The sequence below is a fragment of the Zeugodacus cucurbitae genome, chromosome 2, assembly GCF_028554725.1.
Source record: "Zeugodacus cucurbitae isolate PBARC_wt_2022May chromosome 2, idZeuCucr1.2, whole genome shotgun sequence".
NCBI classification, from domain to species: Eukaryota; Metazoa; Arthropoda; class Insecta; order Diptera; family Tephritidae; genus Zeugodacus; species Zeugodacus cucurbitae.
The window spans coordinates 4,266,168-4,287,509 of record NC_071667.1 but is presented as its reverse complement, the minus strand read 5'-3'; the positions used below and the strand labels follow the sequence as shown (position 1 = coordinate 4,287,509).

General features: G+C 35.4%; 1 protein-coding gene across 18 annotated transcripts in view; it reads left to right on the top strand.

Moving 5' to 3' along the window:
- The window catches only part of LOC105208449 (low-density lipoprotein receptor), a 301,388-nt gene that overhangs the window by 172,535 nt on the left and 107,511 nt on the right, over positions 1–21,342 (top strand). The gene's annotated exons all lie outside the window — the stretch shown is intronic.

Here is a 21,342-nt window from a genome sequence, read left to right as displayed (position 1 = left end):
AATATTTCCGAAAGTTCGGGAGGAGGTTTACACAATATTTCTATAACTTCTTTGATCAATTAGAAAATGTAAACATGAAAAAAAATAATTTTGACCATGTTTCCAAATCCAGAAATTATGTCACCAGATCACAAAATTGTTTCACATTTCTGTAGTGCCCTATATGGTATATATGTATATACAGTGGAACTTCCATAACTCGAAGATTTCCATAACTTCGAACTGTTGAATTGGTAATTGAAATAAAATTTAATACAAATTTTCTTCCATAAATCGAACTTTTAGACCAGAGTATAATACAAAATTAAAATTTTAGTATCGAGGCAGAGTCATAAAAGAGGCTCTCTATATCGCATGGAGGCGAACAAAAAATATTTTATTGCACTTAAGGATTGTATAAATCATGTAACAAAGGCATAGGATACAGAGGTCAAGAGCCCAAAAATACCAAACTGCAACAAAAAAATTACAGAATACGTGTTTTAACGTGTGTTCATAGAACTTTATGCGAAGTAAATAACTAAAACTGTGGGTAAATCTATATTTTACAGCTTTTTGAAAAATTGTACGTTTTAATAAAAATTCTATAATTCTAAGTCTCTAACTCGAAGTGTTTTTGTGGATTATGGTGATTTAAGTTAGAGAAGTTCCACTGTATATAAATAGAATACTTTCTTCATATGACTGCAAAAACAGTCGAGTATTCTCTTTTCTTTCATCTTTTCTTTTATAATAACAATAACAACTGATAGATTGAAAATGAAATGTCAAAAACTTTTGCAGCTACGTCACACATGTTGAAATTTACTGAATTGAATCAACTCTGTAATTTTCGTTTGGAAACTAAAGATAAAATTGCAACTTTACGGGAAAAACAAAGCAAAAACAAAAATAATAAAACTTCTCTGTTCACTGAAGAAACTTTTAGCAAGCGAACAGGGTGCAAGCGAAATCGGAAACACTGCTGCAATTTCGCAAGGCACGAACGGTTTTTTGGCAGCAGTTTAGTTCCAGTGCTTATATTTTTTTGTAAAATGTGTAGAGTGATATGATAATGTGGGTTTATAGATTATATATTATAGATTAGATTTAACATGCTGATTCTTTTGATTTTTAGTGTTTGTTTTTTAAATATTTTTTAATTATATAAATGTGTAGCATTTCCCTGCCGCTATGTGATTTATGTGTGATAGGCTTATATGGTCTATAATGAAATTAAACCAACATCATTTACTTTCCAAATGATTTCAAGACCAGTATGTATGTATATTTCCTACAGGGCACTTATAACTAACTCATAAAAACAGTTGCTGCAGCTGTTTGAGCTTTTCTTCATGGAGTCACGTCATTTTCCTATGGGCATATATTACATGTGTATAAAATATAGCTATCATGTTACCGTATAGAAAATTGTACACACATAAAGAAGCTCGAGTGTGGTCGAAGGATATATGTCTGAGCTAGTGTTTGCCTTGCACCTCCAGGAACAACAGCACTTCGCAAAATTTGCAGTTTCAGTTATATGTAGACCTGGCAAAGTCTGTAGACGAAATGTTTCACTTTGCATCAATTTCCCTTACAACATCTACCTCTAATATATTTAATGAAATCTCTGCGATAGCAAATGCGACAAAGTAACCACTCTTGAACCCACAGGCCTATGAAACATTTGACTTCGATTTATTTATTGTATTTACTTCTGATGGCTTTAGAATGAGATTTGCCGCAAGTTGCCTGTACTTTATTCTCTCGATCTTGCTGCTGTATGCCTACCTACTTATGTAAACAAATATATGTGATTTTATCTGGTGCGAAAGCGCGTGTGTGTCATTCAATCTTTTTATGGACGTCGAGCCATCGAACACACAAATAAATATACAAAAATGTATATATCATTTAATCCTATGCATGCGCTCTCCCACATAGAAGTACGCACAAAATATAGATAGATAGACTGGAGCACACACATAGTGGAATCGGAAAATTGGAAAAAAGCAATAAAAGTGCGAACAATAAAGCTAACGAAAGGCAAGATGAGTAAATATTACTTTGTGCGATAAATCGATAAATGAAAGATTTAACTGTTATTTTCATCCCCTTCTTATTGCTTATTGCTTATAGCTTTCTTTTATTTTTCTTATGTGTATATGTGAGCATGTATGTGTGTATGTGTGAGTTTGTGGATGCTATAAGAAAGTGCGTCCATGTTTGCTTATATACTAGAAAGTGTAGAGTAAGGCAGCAAAGTTTTATATATATACAGAAATATTAGGTGGAAAATATGTAGAAAATATTAGAAAATGTTTCGATGTTCCTCGGTGATAATGTTGTTTTCAACACTTGCCAGTTGATCTAGAATTCTATGGTGAGTGATTTACCGTCTTTAAGGAGACCTTGAAATTTGAGTTTTCTAGTTCGTTAATACTGAAACCAAATCGTTAAAAGTTTTGTGGACGATAGTTGATATACATTTTCCTGTTATATCTTTTAGTGCAGATACAAAGATTATGAAATGTGTCTATATTTCCTTCATCGCATATATTTCACAGATCTCAGATCAAATGTAAACGGCTAATGTAATAAAGCTGTTGAGAAATCAGAATTGTTAAATGTAATTCAAAATGCAAAACGAAAAGAAATATATTTGAATATATGTATACCCTATATGAGATTGTGCAAAACTTTCGCCATTCACAGTCACTTCCCTTGGTATTTAGTATACATTATATGTATTGTAGATGTCTTCGTCCACTCCGCCGCCATTACGTATAACAATTTATTGTATTACAATTTTCGCTTTTCGAACAAAAATGCAATTGGCGACCATAAATGGACGATTGTCGAGTGGCAACAAGGAAACTTTTACTGTATATATTGGTTATATATCTATCTATATGTATGTATGTGCAAGGGGGATAAATAACTTTTGTGCTGATGAAGTTGTGATTTTGTATTGCTCTCTTTCCAAAGTAGACAAGTTTTGCTAAACGAGTTTTCTTTACTTTTGTGATTTTCCTATTAAACAAAGTCCAACTCGCTGATAATTGTGATTATTTGTTTGTATATATGTATTACACAACAATCATATATATAAAGATATATGTATATTTTTTGCGTTGTATAGCTTAACTAGTTTCGGAAAAGTTTATTTTTAACTAGTAAATATTGGTTGGTCAAACGTTTTCTTATCGCCAGAGGAGCTAATAAATTTCACTCCTCAAATATAAACAAATAATCGTTGTGGCAAATATTTTTATTTTTACGAGTACATATAACTATTACATATCTACATATTTGGAAATTTGTTCACATGTTTTTCCTTGGTATTCGTTGTGAGTCCCAGCGAAAGTCAATGACACATAAAGAAGCACGAGTGTGATCGAAGGATATATGTATGTATGTACATTCATATTTCAATTTCAGACATCCATATAGCAAAACTTACACTGTAGTAGAAGCAAACTAGTTCTGCTATTTCGGTTTTTAACACAAGTTATGTTTTATTCAATTCTAGGAAAAAAAATATAAAAGTTTAATTTCACAAAAATATTTTTTTTTAATTTTTTTAATCTATTGGATTTTCTTTACTCACGTAAAATGTTATTTAAAAGTTGTTATATTTATTTTTGTCGACCACCAAACTTATACTCGTATAATGAAGACTGATCCTTGCAATGAATTTCACTCAAAAGTTTACTACATGACATATTTCACAGCACAACAAAAATAGCAAAAACACAACATTGAGGCATTTATGGGCATAAAAGTGGGTTTAGCGAGTGCAAGTGGCAGAAAAACTGACAGTCATTCACGGCAGCAGACAAATAGTGCATTCAGCATGTAGTCAAAACAGCTGAGTGGCTCAGACGCTAGAAGGCGCTGAGCGGCAGTTTTCCATGTTGTTTACTTTAAATGGAATCAGTTGGCTGGAAGTTGAGTTCTGAATGCTTTAAGAGCCCATTTTGGTTTGATTTGTAGCAAATTATTCATTCGTTGCTTATATAACTTTCAAAATAATGCTTGCTGTTAGACCATCTTTTGCCATTAAATATTGCTGAAAAGAATATCTGCTAGTTGAGTAAAATGAATAACTAAATTCTATTTATATATCACAAATGCTGCCACCTTTTTTAAGCTTACAGAAATCTTATTTCATTTTTATATTTTTTTCTTTATTCACTGACTTACACTGGCAGAACTAATCCCAATGCTAATTTCCCAAGAACCTCACACATACACACATACGTATATATTGTGCTATTTATATTTTGCCCACCGGAAAGTCTGCTTGTGTACTACTCTGCATCATCTGATTTTTGCTTTTATTTTTAGCTTCTGCGCAAAGAAATGCTGGCTTCCTTGCATTTTACTCGTACCTTGCTCACACAGTCTGTTTACTCACACTTGTGCACATACATATATATAGTCAATATTCTTCTGTCAGTTGAAACTGCATCCCTGCGAACTTTCCACAGCACTTTACACCACTAGAATATCTACTTTACTGCGGTTACACTTTAGTTCTGCTTGAGGAGTAGCACCTTTGGTGCCTTTTACATTTTTATTTTTTTTTCTAATTCCTGACTCTATTGAGAAATCAAAGCCATTGCCGTTATACTACTATTTCCCTTTTTTCCACATATTTTTCTTTTGGCCTGCATGTTCTTAGCAGATAGTGAAATGTGCTTGTAGCTTAAGCGATGAGCTTTTAATTTTATTGCGGATTTCGTCTAAACATGCAAATCGTATAAACCGTTTAGGCACTCATAGTTTCAAGTTGGTTAAGTGGATAATACTTAGATATATAAAATATATTTAAGCTGTTTAGGAGTGAAACACTTTATAGAAGTGTAATTTGTTAATATGAACGAGCTTTCTGAGTGGGATCGTACTTTATTGAAGCAGATAAAAGTCACTTCATATATGTATAGCATACACCTAAATTAGAAGTTTGTAGTTTAAATTATGTTTAAAGAGTTGCCAGCTGAGAAATGAAATGAAACTGTTCGAAATCCATCTTAATATATATACTTATGCACATATATAGAGCCATGATGTTTGAAACCCTTTCGGCTCACCTTTTCAATGGTATTAAACCCACTTAACTATTTACCAAAAAGGAACAGCGTGAAAAGCCGGTTGAAATCCTTGCGATAGACGATGCTGAAATTGAAATAACATTTCAATTTTTCATGACCATCACACAAAACGATAAAAAAAGAGCTCAGTAAGTTGGACAATGGAGAGTGAAAGAAAGCGCTCAATACTCAATACTGCAGGTATTATTTATTATTCGCCATGCAGTGCACGTGCCCGGTAACATGAATACACAGCGGAAGCGTGCCACATTCCACTTGTATATGTATCTGCCACTGCTTGATTCGCTTTTGCTTCCAGGCGCACATTGACGCCCTGTCTACCGTGCCCTGAGCAATCACTCGATGCCAAAATATTTTATGGCCGAAATTTTTATTACTTTTTCCCTCGAATCGTGCATAGTGGCCTTGTAAAATGGAAGTTATGCATTGTAAGAATCGATTTTTTGATTTTCTCAGCTGTCAATTTGTGAATTTGGATATTAGAAGGAAGTGCATCGATTATTTATAGTAGCGACGTCAGTGCCTTCGAGTGCGGAGAAGCTGAACTCGAAATGCATGGTAATACAAATCAGTTAAAGTCAAGTATTCATTTGTAGGCACATTTTCATATCTTCGAATACAACAGATGATTACATTCATTGAATGCTTTGCTGAGTATTCCTAACAAATGAACCTCTACCATAGTTCATCTCAAAGCACCTATTTAGCAAATATTTTGAAATATCCAACATTTTTAGTTGTAACTTGTCAAGCCTTAAGAAGAGCATCTACTTGTACAAAGCGAAAATCTCCAATCAACGTCAATCGCTGGTTCTTATCCTCGCATTTTATTGCGCTAATTAAATGCTCGACTTGCTACATCCAGCTCAACTACGGTTTAGAGTCAGCATTAGCCCAATCCTTGCGAATTCATTCATTCGATAGCAAATGGCAAACATTTTCCATTAAACAGCTACACGAAATTGGTGAATTCGTGACACGCGCGTTAACTTTGCTGTATTTACTACTCAATACACATTCAGCTTTTTTAATTTTTTATTTAACAATTTCCCTTTGGTTCGCGCATTCATACTTTGTGTGCTTGTAATTCAGCTCATCCTTTCGCTCACTTTTACTTTATTGGTTGCTCATGTCCGCTGCTTTACATTTTAAATACGCCATATTGAATGGACTTCAAATCGCACCAGACGCCGCGTCCCGTTGCTTGCGTTGTATTTACTCTGTCGCCCTTTTTCCGCTATTTAAGCTAACGGACAATTTAATTTCTTGCGCCCACCCACCCACACACCCACTTGACGCAACGCTCGTCATTGTGAGCGTCTTGCGATGTGCCGTTCGTGTGGCATTCCAACGCACCCGAACCGTACTCTTTAGTAAGTTACGCTGTTTTATGCGCGCCGTCAGACACGGTCGTACGTATCTTCATCTCTTATTATAGTATTTCCTGGTAAATATTTGTTATTTTTCTTTCCATTTTTCAACACGTGCGCCACTTGCACCAATGCTTACCCCTTCACCCGCAACAACTGGCTTTCTCTGATCTTCTACGCGTGTGCTTGCTTGTCCTATCCGCTCGCCTTTTTGCTACCTTTTAATTCTTCTTTATCTATTTATACTTTTATTTTCTTGTTTTGGTTCTTATTTGTTTGCCATTTTATCCTTTTCAGTCTGTAAACATTTTCGCTTTATAAATTTATTTGTTCCGTTATTTTAAAATTCATATATTTAATCCCTTTCTATCAGCGGCATGTCCTGTGCCTGCTGGCCCAACTAGTGTTTGGATCGACTATATTCTTGTTTGCAAATTCAATTATCTCTTCCTGTCCCTAGTTGGTTATGATTTTTAATAACCGTCGTTCATTGCTGCTCGCTTTGCCTCACCTCATTTTGTTGGCCTCCATGGTATTCATTTGTGCAACTTATTTCTTCACAATTGATTTGCTTGACTTTTTATCTATTGATTGATTATGCTCTATTTCCTTTTCACCTTTCACTATTTGTGGCGCTGAGGGTTATTTCATTACTTTTACGTTTTTCTGCTACCGCACTCGCTTTAGATTCTTGCCTTTCGTTCGTTTTTCACTAGGTCGTGTTGGACGATTACTTTGCCAACGTGTTAAATGTGAATCCGGACACCTCACGCCAAGATCAACTTGTAAGAAATCAAATATCTAATGCTCGTATATCTTATTGCTCCATGATTAAATACTACGTCGATATTTAGGACATTGATTCGATAATGTTATGAAAATGTACAAATAAAGCTTTTGGCATAATCATTATCAGAATACTTTCGACGTTTAACTTCGAACCCTCTATGAAATAATCTAAGAGACCTCGTGCGATTCAAAAGTATTCGCGATCTTTCAGTGATGCATTTTAACGAGCTCCAGTTCGAATCCACTAATAATGTTCGATTGTTTTCTCTCATAGTCATAAAATGTCCCAGTCATTTATATATCTTGCAACCCTGACAACTCAATCAAGTCTACATCAATTTCGTGAATATATATATTATTTAATGGAATTTTATTCGTGTATCCCACATGACGCATGTTTGAGTTATTTAAATTTTCCTTTTTAATGTCATTATAACATTTTATTTTCTCACCGCTGCGTATAACGCATTAATTAGTACTTTCGCGTAAATTTGGTGGGAGTGATAAACTTTAATTGCTCATATTTAGTTTACGAAGTGCCGACAAGTCAGGTTGTGGGCTGGTGAGCGGTCACAACTCAACTGATAGTAGGATGTAGACTTAAAGGCGATATACATTCAATTTTATTAATTATAAAAATCACTTTTTTATAAATTGAAAGACATTTGAAATTAAATTTTGAAAATAAATTGCTTACAATATTTAAAGATAAGTTCTAAAATATTTCTTTATGTGCGATAAATTGATTTCTGTCTGTCTTCGCAAAACAAGCAACACATAAGCTAAAAACTTTATAACTTAATTTGCAATTAAATGATTTTAAGTAATTAAATCAATATGCGTAGGGCTCATAATTGATTTATCGTTTTTGGTAGCAGATGTTTGTGGTTTATGTTTATTATAAATAAATTAATTCTCAAAACCACTAATGGGCAATTAAAACAAATTCGGTAATTTTATTAAAGCATTTAATTGCACTCATATTACTTTTAGGTGTATTTAATATGCTGCTGGGTAATTGCGCAAGTTTGTGCATAACATTTGCTTGATTTGACATATGTACTTCACAACTTGTGATTGACGTCCCTGTTGTTCAACTTGGTCAATCACTAACTGAGGTTCACTAAGCACTCGTCACATTTTGTTGCAGTTGCGGTTACTAAATATGTCCGTTATTATGTTGTTTGTTGCTTATTAATATTTCTCTCTACATTTGTTCTCGTATTTAATAACTTCTATGGTAATACATATTGCAATAGATAAGTTTAAATGAGAAATAAGAAAAGTTCAATTGAGAAACCTTCTGCTTTACTGCCAAAAATGAGAAATCCGTTTACAGAACAGTAATTCAACATTTTTTTGTAATATAAAATCGGATTTTGTGATAAGATATCGGTCTCAACATAGCGAGTAAATATGTGAGAAATCGTAGTCGGGTACTTTGAAAGGAGATTTACTTTTAAAGTTTTATGCTTGTACTTGTACTTGTACTTGTACTTGTACTTCTACTTCTACTTCTACTTCTACTTGTACTTGTACTTGAACTTCTACTTCTACTTGTACTTGTACTTGTACTTGTACTTATAACTATACTTATACTTATATTTATATTTATACTTAATACTTATAATAAAACATTTGTTATAGATAATATTTAAAAACTTAAGTGTAATATAATTTAATTTTCTTCTCTCTCTCTTTCTCTCTCTCCCTCGTTACAGGTAAGCACAAACACTTCGTTAGTTGTACTGCAATAACGTGAAGCGCTGGAGCTTAAATCTGCATTTTCGTATATTAATGTAATCAGTTTGGTAAAACATTAGTATTAGTAGTACGAAGCAGGTACTGTAATTTTTAGAATTAACGCTTTATTATGTTGGGGGAATTCATAAAATACATAGATAATCATGCCTATCAACGACAACAACCCAAATTTTTTGCAAAATGCTAGTTAATTATTGAGAATCTTAATATATTTATAAGATATATCCCAATGGGTAACTGCAAACATATAATTTTGTTTAAATGCATTTATTAGCTTATATTGGCATTTCAATGCCTTTCGGCTCGTTTTGAGCACCACATACACCTACCTGAAAAATAAGAAAATATTTCATCGAAATATTGTATACATGCTTGTGGACACACATGTGCACACTACTTGCACAATTTTCAATTACAATCGAGAATTGAAAATTACAAACGTTTCCTCTTTATTGAAGAAAGCAATTTTCTCCAAAAATTATGTTGGGAGTAATTTTCTCAGGCATTACGTGCGAGCCAAGTTAACTGACCATAGGTCTGCACTGGCAATTGCCAATACGAGCCAACATCAACAGATTATTTGGCAGCAATTTCGAGCAATTGCGGTAATTTCTACAATTCTTCTCGGCACTCGGTATGTCCAATCGAATACAGTGGCTACGATAATAAAATCACAAGGAAATTAGAAAACCACACTTCTATACACACATCTAAACTGAAATGCAAAGCTGCAAAGAAAGCAAATACTACGAAAATATTTTCACAAAATTCGGTCAAGCTGCGCGTAGAGCTCTCGAAGCACGTGTGTTGAATGCAACGTTCTGGTCTTCACAGTGTGGCTTTCACCTCCATTGCTGGCTCAACAAGCATACGCTTTTCATCTGCTTGTAATTTTCTCATTTGCGCATTCATTTCATTTCCCGTTGGCCATCAATTTCTGGTGCATTTGGAAGCTGAAACGTCGTTTGACTTTGTATGAGTGCGTATGTACAACTCGTGTATGTGAGCATCATGTGGTGTAGTAAATGTCGTGTTAAACATTATTTTGTCTGTTTATAGACACTGAACTGAAGCTACATAGTTGCACGTATATTGTATATCTATAATATTGTTCAAATTAACTTGATAGCAGTTCTAACGGAAGTTCTATACACCGAAATTCATACCTTTCAGTAATCCGATTCTAGATTCTACACACTGAAATTCATACCTTTTTGTAATCCGCTTCTGTAATAATAATGTCAAAAACTATACTTAGAGAACTTTCTGAAACATATCTGAGTTGTTGGGATCGGAAATTATCCTTCATTTTACCTTTGGGTTAGGTGAAATATTATCTTTTTTTATAAAAAATGGCATATCCACTTACCGATTCCACCATGCCGACGAATTCTGTAGCTCCAGAAAGAGTTTTTAATAACGTCAAATGGATTTTGCTCACTTTACTCGGCCAAAGTAGCAGCATATGTACTACAAATATACAAAATTTTCTTCCTTTCCATCCATTTTTCAACATTTCGAGACGCGCAACTACTTTATATTTCATTCATAACTGTTGTCCTGTGTGCGTGCAGCAACTGTCACTTCCATGTGATGCATTCGCTTGCTCGCAGCATAATTCGATTATGTACGCCCCCTGCCTGCTCACACAATAGGTGGCTAACAAGTGGCATGCAACAATCGCAAACGCACTCAAGTGATTGGCGGCAAGGATTCCCGCAGCAGCACTGTGAATGCAACAGCAATTGCCCGTAACACGCAAATGCAAATTAATATTATTACCTTGGTAAATACACACACACATGCACACTTATGTTACATACCTACAAGAGCATACAGCGTACAGTTAGCTTGTTATCTCTATGCTTGCCGCGTTACGCACTTGATGCCGGCGCTGCGGGCGCATACCGATCGTATAAGCGACCAAACGTACTAATAGCATGTCCTTGCATGCCCTACTGTTGGCGTCAGTTGTCGTTAATGGTGTTGCAGCTTTCGCTGTAGGTGTGTCGCTATAAATTTGATAATTTACAGTCTGCTAAGCAACATGCAATTGCAAGCAAATGCGCGTGGGTGCTCCCGGGGGTGTGTGCAATCGCACGCAATTGCGCGGATTTGGGTAGGGGGGATGAGGGAATGAGCGAGTTGTTATTTGTTGCAGCATGCGGTAAATTGCCTCCGTTGGACTCATAAATAAACCGTTTAGCCAGCCAATGTGAACCATCTTCATCACGTGACTTCAAGTACCGTTATTTGTGTGCATGTAAATTTGTAGCTCCGCTTGGTATTAAAACACAAGGTCTAGCCACATAGCCAACTTCAGTTACCGTTTTACGCTTGGAACTTTCCGTTAGCTGGCCCCTTGGCAATTTTAATCACTGCATGTAAGAAACTTGATTCCAAAATACCAAGTTAACCCGCAAGCATGTCTTAAAGTATGTAAGTGCGTTGAATGTTGAATATAAATTGCTACTTTTTATAACTGGAAGGACTATTTATAAATCAATATTATGTTGATGTAAAATTTTAGTTTTAGAACCAGTAAACCTAACTTCTAATTATTCATACTCAAAGTGTTTATCTTGAGTTTTTACCGTTAAAAAAAGGTTTTATCAACCGTATTACTAGATTTTTGGTGCTTTCAGATTTGTTGAAAGTTGGAAACCATAATATTAGGTTAGAAGCACCGAGGCACTTTCGACAGGCGTGTTCGATATATGGGGCCTTAAAAGCCTATGGTCCGATTTCGGCGATTTTTATAATGGGGCTGCCACACTATAAACATAGCATTTGTGCAAAGCTCTGCACCGATATCTTCACTAGTGCTTACTTAATATATTGTAAAGTAAGCGATTCAGATCGTCTTCAAAGTTCTGGTAAATAGGAAGTAGGCGAGGTTGTGAAGCGATTTGACCTATTTTCGCAACATATCATTGGGATGTAAGGAAACTATTACAAACCAAGTTTCATTGAAATCGGTCGAGTAGTTCCTGAGCTATGGTTTTTGACCAATAAGTGGGCGACGCCACGCCAATTTTCCATTTTGTAAAAAAATCTGAGCAGCTTCGTTTCTTATGTGAAATTTAGTGTTTCTGACGTTTTTGGTTAGTGACCTTTGTATGGGAGGGGGGCGTGGTTATAATCCGATTTCTGTCATTAGCTCTATTGGTTTGTGAGATATATACAAAAAAACCGATTTGGGGGCGGGGCCACGCCCACTTCCACAAAAAAATTACATCCAAATATGCCCATTTATAGTGTGATCCTTCATACCAAACATTATTTCCATAGCTTTATTTATGGCTTAGTTATGGCACTTTATGTGTTTTCGGTTTTCGCCATTTTGTGGGCGTGGCAATGGTCCGATTTTGCTCATTATCGAAAGCAACCTTCCTATGGTGCCAAGAAATAAGTGTGCCTAGTTTCATCAAAATATCTTAATTTTTACTCAAGTTACAACTTGCACAGACGGACGGACGGGCGGACGGACGGACGGACGGACAGACAGACATTCGGATTTGAACTCCACTCTTCACCCTGATCACTTTGGTATATATAACCCTATATCTAACACGTTTAGTTTTGGGTGTTACAAACAACCGTTATGTGAACAAAACTATAATACTCTCTTTAGCAACTTTTGTTGCGAGAGTATAAAAAAATTGGAATTTTTTCAAAGTTGTAAGTATTTTGAAGCGCCTGGAGTCTGCACTTGTAAATCGGAGCCGGTGATGGAGGCCGTGCGATGCATCTGAAACAGTTGAACCAAATTTTTTTTTAATTTTTATAAGTTTCTTTTTCAAATAAAATTCCAATTTTTTTCGAAGTTTGAAAAAGAAATTCACTTTTTTAAGAAAAAAAAAATTGACTTTAAGTTGAAAAACAAGTAGTTTAAATAATACTTTTATCCAACTTCAATTACTTTTGTCTAGTTCAAATAACAGATAATTTAATACTGAAGCTAGATCACTTTGGTCTTTTCGATCGGACATATCGCTAATTTACTTGAATAGTGTCACAACTCAAAAAACGCAATTTTTGATGTTCATTCCGATGTTAAACTTGTTATGTTGCATTATTTTTTAACCACAATAACGACACTTCTCAGTTGTGCCAGAATTAGTTATAATTTTTTTACGTACTAACGACATATGTTGCGTTCCAACACATATTGTGAAAAGGTGAATTTGATTTTCTTTTCAGAAAGAACGACACATTTTGTATTACAACAATAGTGATGAAAAATTAATTAAATTTAAAATAAATTAAAATTAATTAAATTTTTCATATTGATTTTTTCAGCAAAAACGACACATTTATGATTATATTTTTTTTTATGATTTATATTTTTCATAAATAACGACATAATTCAAAATGGGTCACATTTATGTCCAAGAAAAAGCATTTGGTCCATTTCTGCTCAACATTGTATTCTATATATTACAGGCCACTAGATTTGTCAATAAACTGATCGCATTTTTCTATATTTGCTAAATATGAGACAATTGAAAACTTTAAATCGCTATGCTAAAAAATCGACTTTTTTGAGTTGTGACACTATTCAAGTAAATGAGCGATATATAATTTTTGCTATCGCCGGCAACGTTTTCTATTCGCACTTGCTCGACGCTCGGCCACTAAAACTGCTTTAGCTTCGAAAATATGTCGAATTGGCCTATGGAATTTTCAAGACATATTCTTGGATAGTTTTGGAAGAGATTAAAAACAAAACAAAAAATCGTTTTTTTTTGAAGTCTGTAAAGCAGACTACTGCCTTAAACTATAACATTCTTCCTCGGCAGATGCACGAAGAGAACGGCATACGCCATCCGTTTGTTCACATAAGACATTTCATGATTTTAATACGCGAAAAAATGTTTTGTGAAGAGTCTACATTTTAGTACAATCAAAATTACAGACATCTGTAGTGACTTACTGTGAGTATGACTTTTCAGCACCATACTTTCGTCGTTATCATTCTTTTTCCACAATAATCTAGCGCATATATGTATATTTTCTACAATTCTTTTTCGCATTTTCACCTCTACCATAGCTACCAACATTCGCGAAAATATTCACATTTTTCTTATTTACATATTTATTGTCTCCATTACCTGCTGAAGCGCCGCCAGTCGAGTGTCTTCTTCTACGCAAATTGAAATTGGGCGCCAACAAGTTGCCAACTTTGATAGTCTCCACCAACAATGCAACAACAAAATGCATAACACTTGACTTATTCAAAATCGCGTATATTTAGTGAAAAGTTAAATTAAATTACATGGAAAAGACTTAAATAGAAAAAGACTGTTGTGTTGCGAGGCAAAAAATATCACTACTTGGTGCTGGTTTTTATGCATTTCTCCATTTCCTTGTTCCTTTTCACTGTCTTTTTTTTGGTTGCAAGCTGGCTTTTGTTCAAATGAAGTGTTGAAATTTCTAGTCTAGTTGTCAACACCTGCTGTTGCAAGCTTACTGCAGCAGTCGTCGCTTGCATAACTTTCCTCTCTCAAGCGGACACACGCACACATACTTCTATATAAAATCTCTCGTTTTTCTGCAATTTATTTTTCGCTTACCTCAATTTTTTCGCAGCACTTTTTTCCCAACTTGCAACGTTGACTCATGGCGCGGTGGCTTAAACTTGAAAGACTGCGCGGGGGGGATGGCTTTTGCATAAAATGTGTCAGCGCGCATTTTTTCCACGCAACCACGCCCATTTTGTGTTTGCATTGCGCATTTGTGCTTTTGTCTTTTCGAATTTGAGTTTCAGTTTTATTTTGTGTGTGTTTTGTCAACGCTCCACAATTCTTTCGGCAAACGCGCAAATGCATGTTGCAACATGCAACGCACCATTGTTGCATAACTGCACAGCTGCGCTTCGGTGGCATGAATAATGTAGCAGTGTGACTTGCATACACAGCCAAACATGCAAACCGTATGTATATAGTTAGTCAGCAACTTTTCTCAACCACAAAATGTTGCCTTCCACACACACACACACACCAGTCGCTAAACATTTCCCTGCCACACAGTCATGTTGCAATGTCTACAATTTCTAAAAGAAAACATTGCACGCCGTGTAGTTGACAAGCTGCTGCGCTGTCCCCGCAAGGCTGGCGAACGTGGCGCGGATTGATGTGGCTACACACAAACATTTTCGGTATCCTTCTCCTTTGAGACTCATAAATACCGTAGAATACTGGCATATATGTTATCTAGTAAATTCACATAAACTCTCTCTTTGCATTTGCGTGTGGGTGTGTGTGGGCCAATGTTGTTGCATCAGTTGGCAAGCTGCTTACTTTTCTTCACACTTGTTCATACGAAAATACATAAATTCACTCTCTAAATTAGCTTAGCTGCTTTCAGTTAGCATCCCAAGCCACAGCGCCTAAAAGTATGCTACCCACATATCCATCCATTGGCATCCCCACAACGAATTCGGTATGTGTATTTACGATTGCACACTGGGTACTACATTCGTGCAACATGTTGCTGCACAATTGTGCACTGTAAATTTAACGCTTACACGTTTTCTTATGCTCTTTTACAGCAGGATGCTTGCCTAATAGCAAATTATGGCCCCTGAAGCATAAGCATTTGGGTTATGTGTGCTATTTCATGTTGAAATTCGGTTATTTTTCGTTGGTGTATGCTTTAAAAGCATAACCAAAATTTAGAGTAGTCGCAAAATGACGGTTGATATATACATTTTTTTTTTTTTTGAATTATCTGCTATATTATAAATTTGTATATGTGAAATATATGCTGAAAAAGTTCGTTACCCAACGTAATTTATCATACGGGGTTGCTTGCTAATATGCGTTTATACGAAAATCTTACGAAAACAAAAATTTTCGGATTGTCACTTCTGATGTATTAAGACATTTTGCAAAATATGATTTTATTCCAATTCTCCTCCCTACTGGCAGGAAAAATTAGAGAAATACAATTTTGCTTCCATAACTCATAGTTTCTGCCTTCTCATAGTTTCTGCCTGGTAATTACTCCACTTAGGCTGTACACTTCAGCTTACTTTTTTGTAGTTACTCAATTTACATCTTTTTATAAACATTTTGTTTTTTTCTCCGTTAACTTAATTCCCTTTTACCGTCCATATCTTGTCGGCCTTACCTACCGTATACAAGCTTCCATAATTACTGCCTTCCGGTGTATGCACAACTCATGCGCATATAGTACAACCACCAGTTGTAAAATGAAGCGATCAGCGATATTTTTTTTCGTTTTTGCACTTTCAGTCAATTTGCGCTTGTTTTGTAATTATAACTCAATTAAAACGCATCGGCTTTCAGCATTAAGTTTCTTTAATAGCTTCTCGCTGCATGCGCATATTTTGTAATTGTATGCCTGTGAGTAGCTACACAGTATTGATAGGAGGCAAGTTACATGCGTATTGTCCACAGACTATCCCACTTCGATCAATTTATTGAAAGCTTGCTGTCCTTTAATTTATTTACGCACTTTATTACGCGGGTTGCCACATTTCCGAAAATTCGAAATGATACAATTTAATAAATTAAAAAAAATACCATAATTGAGAATCAAATTGTGTGGAGCCTTGAACACACAGCTTGCTATTAATTTTTTTCGAAAGAGTTGCCACATCAAGAACCATTTATGATATATTATTATTAAAATTATCGAAATATTTCTGCTTGCATATGGAATTAAAAATATTAAAAACAAGTAAGGAAGGTCTAAGTTCGGGTGTAACCGAACATTTTATACTCTCGCAATTTATTTATTTAACTTTATTTATATTATATAATACACAATTTCACCCACATATTCGTCATATATATTGTATAAAGTCCATTGGAAGTTGGAAACCCTAATATTAGGTTAGAAGCACCGAGGTCCTCGTGTTCGATATATGGAGCCTTAAAAACCTATGGTCCGATTTCGGCGACTTTTAGAATGGGGCTGCCACACTATAAATGCAGTATTTGTGCAAAGTTCTGCATCGATATCTTCACTAGTGCTTACTTTATATATTGTAAAGTAAACGATTCAGATCGTCTTCAAAGTTCTGGTATATAAGAAGTAGGCGTGGTTGTGAAGCGATTTGGCCTATTTTCGCAACATATCATTGGGAAAACTATTACAAACCAAGTTTCATTGAAATCGGTCGAGTAGTTCCTGAGATATGGCTTTTGACCCATAAGTGGGCGACACCACGCCCATTTTCCATTTTGTAAAAAAATCTGAGTGCAGCTTTCATCTGCCATTTCTTATGTGAAATTTAGTGTTTCTGACGTTTTTCGTTAGTGAGTTAACCTACTTTTAGTAATTTTCAACCTAACCTTTGTATGGGAGGTGGGCGAGGTTATTATCCGATTTCTTTCATTTTTGGACTGTATTAAGAAGTGCAACGACTGCAGAAAGTTTCGTTTATATAGCTCTATTGGTTTGCGAGATATATACCAAAAACTTAGTAGGGGGCGGGGCCACGCCCACTTCCCCAAAAAAATTACATCCAAATATGCCCCTTCATAGTGCGATCCTTCATACCAAATTTTATTTCCATAGCTTTATTTATTTATGGCTTAGTTATGGCACTTTATGTGTTTTCGGTTTTTGCCATTTTGTGGACGTGGCAGTGGTCCGATTTTGCTCATTTTCGAAAGCAACCTTCTTATGGTGCAAAGAAAAAAGTATGCCAAGTTTCATCGAGATATCTTAATTTTTACTCAAGTTACAGCTTGCACAGACGGACGGACAGACAGACATTCGGATTTGAACTCCACTCTTCACTCTGATCACTTTGGTATATATCCCCCTATATCTAACTCGTTTAGTTTTGGGTGTTACAAACAACCGTTATGTGAACAAAACTATAATACTCTCTAGCATCTTTGTTGCGAGAGTATAAATATAATTATATGTGTGGGTGTCAATTTAAACATTATATAATATTACTATATACAGTGTGTATATATCTATATATTATTTAAGTGGCTACAATTTAATCCCCTTTGTCCGATGCGAGTCCTGCAATGTTTGTTTTGCATTTCTAATTAAACGGAGTAAGCGGGGGAAACCGCAGCTTAACCGAATGACGCCTACCAAACTCATCAGTAATCACGGAAAACCCTCCGGAGACTAATGTCACCCCTGTTGGCAATCACAGTGTCGCCCCAAGCGGCATTTTTGCAGTCAGCGTCGTTTGGTATCAACGCAAATTTGATTAAAAACTTTAGCAAAAACTTTTCCACTTTTTGCGTGGCGAAACGGCAAACACTTTCAATTTAGCCGGTCGTTGTTCAAATACTTTTTGTAGCTATGTAGTCGGCACTTATTTCCTCTATGCTGCAATTTCATGGTACGCAAAATTTTCGCTCAACATTTTAACTGAACTGCAGCAGTGTATACTAAATTATACACTTTTTCAATTTGTTTTTTTCACCACCAAAAACATGAGAAAAATTCAAAATTAAAGCAAGTTTTTCACAAAAATGATAAACTGCTGCAACCCTTTTTTGGTATTTTTTTTCACCATTTGCTCTTCAACATTTTTCACAATTTTCGTAGTCACTCTCACAGTCTGGTCACCGCTGCGCGTAAATTTAATTTAACGCCACACTAATTAAGCGCAGAGGTAAGGTTAAAGCACACAGCATGAAGTTTGCTTTCCACTCGCTGCTGCAGCATTGCGCTTTCGGCAGGTTTCATGCTTCTACGATTATGAAAAGTTGCGAATGGAAGAGCACATTTAGTGGCTGATTTGTAGACTAAAGTTCGCACAAGTACGGAGTCGTTAATTTCCGAATAGCAAATAAAAAATGGCGCAGAAACTAGTGCAATTATTTGAATTGGACAGTCATAACTCTACTCGACAATTCAATTTTTTAACACCCTAATAATAACACCTTTGGGTTATGAGAAAATATGAACGACTTTGTAGTTGCCTACTTTTCAGCGTAGTGACTTAATTAAATACAAAGTCTTACTGAGTCCTGAGCATGGTTGCGGTCAATATGCTACGAATTTCTGCCATCAGTACCTATAAATATATGAGTTTTTATTTCAACCAACAAAAATACGTTATATGAGTACAACAATTGTAACCACAGGTACATAGGAGCACACATGTTCCAGCAGAACATGCACTGTCTGTGGTATACTCGTGCTCATATATAATCTTATATGGTGGGGTATTCACTATAGCGTGTCATTCAGCATTCGGTCACTCCGAACAGCTTTTGCTTCACTTCATGATTAGAAGAGAGCTCAGCTAATGCGCATCAGCAGTCTCTTCCGTATTTCTATGAACAATCTAAAAATTTGTGAATACCCCTATTTGGCTTTGCAAATGTAGCCCTCGCTCGTATGTTATAAACCACAGCCTTGCCAGCATCATGACACTGCCGCACTGGTACATTTGTGCAGCGTGAAATCGATAGCAGTTTTTGGTCACGGAAATCCTGTTGCGTTCACGATGCCAGCGGATGTCTAGTTCGACATAAGCGACATATGTATATATAGATATATATAAATGCAAATTTTATCAGCTCTTCGTGCTTGTATGTGCGTGCACACGCTGCACTCAGCTGTGTGACTCCAGAGTTGGGAAGATAGTGTGGTGCCGTAAAATCCATTATGTTCGTTACGATTGGCGGTTCAAATTGACTGTATGCAAATACTGTTTTCCACACGCACACACACACACACACACTATACATACATGGTACAAATATATGTATGTATATCGAATTTTTTGCCATGCAGGCATTGCACGCCTATGCATTTGTGCGGCAGCAGAAATGTGGCATTTACTGGCTTGTGGTGGCGCAAATGTACATATATATTTTTGTAGCAATGTCCTACGGACATGTCATACATCAGTGTACATGCAAGCCTTACTATATGTTGGAATTTTAGTGCTCTAAACTTTTACTTCGCCGATTACAAAATTTTAAAATAGATTCTGTCAACTAACCTGAGGATATGCAGTAACTTTAATTAACTTCAAATAAATATTTACATATGTAGATAGATATAAATGGATGAAAACTCTGAATCAGCAAAACTACGCAGAGCATTTTTTACATATAACATTTTATTAAAATTACATTTTTTGTATATATATGTATATATATTCATTCACTCAATTTATTAATTTAAAATATTTTGTAAAAAATTTGAATTTTTCAATTTAGTGCAATACTCTTTGTATTTCCTGTTGTAATTGCAACAATATTCAACCAAGTGCTGCAAAGCTGCCTCAAATGCCAACACCATACAAAGACAAAACACCTCCACTCAAGCCGCTTTGCATAAATTTGGGCGCAAAGTATGAGCGTTTGCCTTTGCTTTGCAAAGTTTAAGCACACTGAATTTTAAGCTATATTACTTAAGCCGCTTTACTTGCCTACAAATACTATAGAAGAAATTCTTGTTTGTCTCTACTTTGGCAAAAGTAAACCAGACAACTTGCACAATCTCCCAATTTACACAATTCAATGAGAAATCTGAAAAGTATGCAAGAATTTAGATTTCCGTTTTAAGTTTCACTGTGTAAGTATACATGTGGTTAAGGCCAAGCTGGTCTACGACTATTAAATTAAACTTTCAACTTGTTTTACCACACACTTTTCTATGTGGTCGGCATACCCTGGCACTTAGTCGATCTGCAGAATTGCTTACGCAAGCAGCGTGTGAGTGCAGGCAAAGTCGTTGCATACATTTAGGCGACATTTGGAAAGTTTGTGGCATACTTTTGCATAATTTACAATGCGATCGGTGTGGGAATCTGGTGTGCTGCTTCGCCTCACAAGTCTACTAATGGTAACAAGGAGTCACAATTTGACACGGAAATATAAAATAGGTAAATTATGCCAAAAGAAAAATGAAAAAATATGAAATGCGAAAACTAAGTTAGCAAAAAGGCAGAGGAATTTCAAATGTGCCGAATATTATATTACTAAGGTCTTCAGACAATAGCGCACATGTCTATATACATATGGGATATATTGTATTTTTGTATACACTTGTATTTGCCTTTTCATGGGGGCAACAATCAGTGCTAGTCGGTATACACATGTCGGTTTCCCATTGCGTATATTTGAATTTTTAATGCAGCTGCGTGCGGAAATGTGTGTTAACAAAACAAATTTATTCTGCCACAGGACTACATTCAGCAACTAAATACATATATTATGCATAATTTGTAAGCATAAACATGTATGTGCATGGTTAAAAGGACGTTGGGTCCAAATAAAAAAAACACTTGATTATTATCAAAATCACAAACATTTGGCGAAAAAAGAGTTCCCTTAGAAATCTGTATATATATAATC